This window comes from Tupaia chinensis, unplaced genomic scaffold, assembly GCF_000334495.1.
Source record: "Tupaia chinensis unplaced genomic scaffold, TupChi_1.0 Scaffold000129_1, whole genome shotgun sequence".
In the NCBI taxonomy this organism is placed as follows: Eukaryota; Metazoa; Chordata; class Mammalia; order Scandentia; family Tupaiidae; genus Tupaia; species Tupaia belangeri.
Window position 1 is genome coordinate 197,711 of NW_006159598.1, and position 1,158 is coordinate 198,868.

The 1,158-nt window shown below is 66.9% G+C and overlaps 1 protein-coding gene across 1 annotated transcript in view; it reads right to left on the reverse strand.

The window, feature by feature from the left end:
* The window catches only part of LRRC4B (leucine rich repeat containing 4B), a 30,894-nt gene extending 30,015 nt beyond the window's left edge, over nt 1-879 (reverse strand). Inside the window, 1 exon segment of the mRNA XM_027770361.1 lies at nt 775-879. The gene's annotated coding sequence lies outside the window, so the exon portion shown is untranslated.
* Nucleotides 880-1,158: the final 279 nt, after the last annotated feature.

The following is a 1,158-nucleotide window of genomic DNA, read 5'->3' on the forward strand; positions in this document are numbered from 1 at the left end:
TTTTGTGGTGCGGGCGCCGGCGCCTGCCGCAGGACCGTGCTGGGGTGGACTGGGAGGGGATGGGGGCCGGTGGGCACTGGGGAAGTGGGTCCCAGAAGTTGCCCTGCATGTCCGACGTCCCCATGGCCGGCTCCACAGGGCGGGAGAAGGAAAGGGGAGGGGCCGAGCGACAACAATGGCAGCGCGGAGCAGTCGCTCTGGGCCGGGAGCCCCTTCGCACCAGACCCAGCTCTGGCCCGCTCAGCCAAGCCTCGCGATACGTGGGGTCTGGGCAGGAAGCTCGGCTCACCGCCCAGGGCGCCGAGGACTGGAGGGAGAACGCGCCAGGCGGAGCGGATGTCTGCACGGGGTCTCCCCGGGCTCCCGGCCCCGCCACATGGACTCCCAAGCACACGCCACAGCACCCACCCCAGCAGGCTCTGCCCAGCGCGGCCAAGCCCAGTCCCCGAGAGACAGGGAGCACGGAGGGGCCACACACACACGTGTGCACATGCACACCAACCCGCCACACACGCAGTGTGCCAGGAGCATGCCCTCGACTTTGGACCCATGGACGCAGCCCGCCCACACGCACATGCGTGTACACACATGCCTGCACTCCCTCCTCTGCAGTTTCCAAGATCACTTTAACCCAGATAAAAATGTGTGTGCATGTCTGTGTGTCTAAGTGCATGAGTGATGCGAGAGTCAGAGCTAGAGGCAGAGACAGAGACAGAGGAAGGGAGAGGGAGAACGAGAGACAGATCCTGTCTGCCCCCAGGCCCGTCGTTCTACCTGGAGGGCGGGGGCCGCGTGGATCTGTGCGTCTGTGTGAGGGCCGTGGGGTCATTTCCCAGCGAGTGAGCCCGCGAGGGAGGCCGGTGCTCGGTCCTCGTCCGGGCTGCAGGACTCTGGCAACGACCCAGCCCAGGTCCTCTAAGCCAAGTGGACAGTGCCGTCCCCCAGGGCCGAGGTTCGAGACTGGGGGCCCACAGGGCGCGTGAAGCCTGTCCCTCCCGCCTGTCCCTCCAGGCCTGCCGCGTCTCTCCCCCATCTGTCCCCACTGCCCCTGTGCCAGCCCGCATCCCTCATCACCTTCTGCAGAGCCCGGGTCCCCCTCCTCCCGCCTTCGCCCTCCGCCATCACCAACTCTGTCCTTGTCTCTCCCCACCCACCACA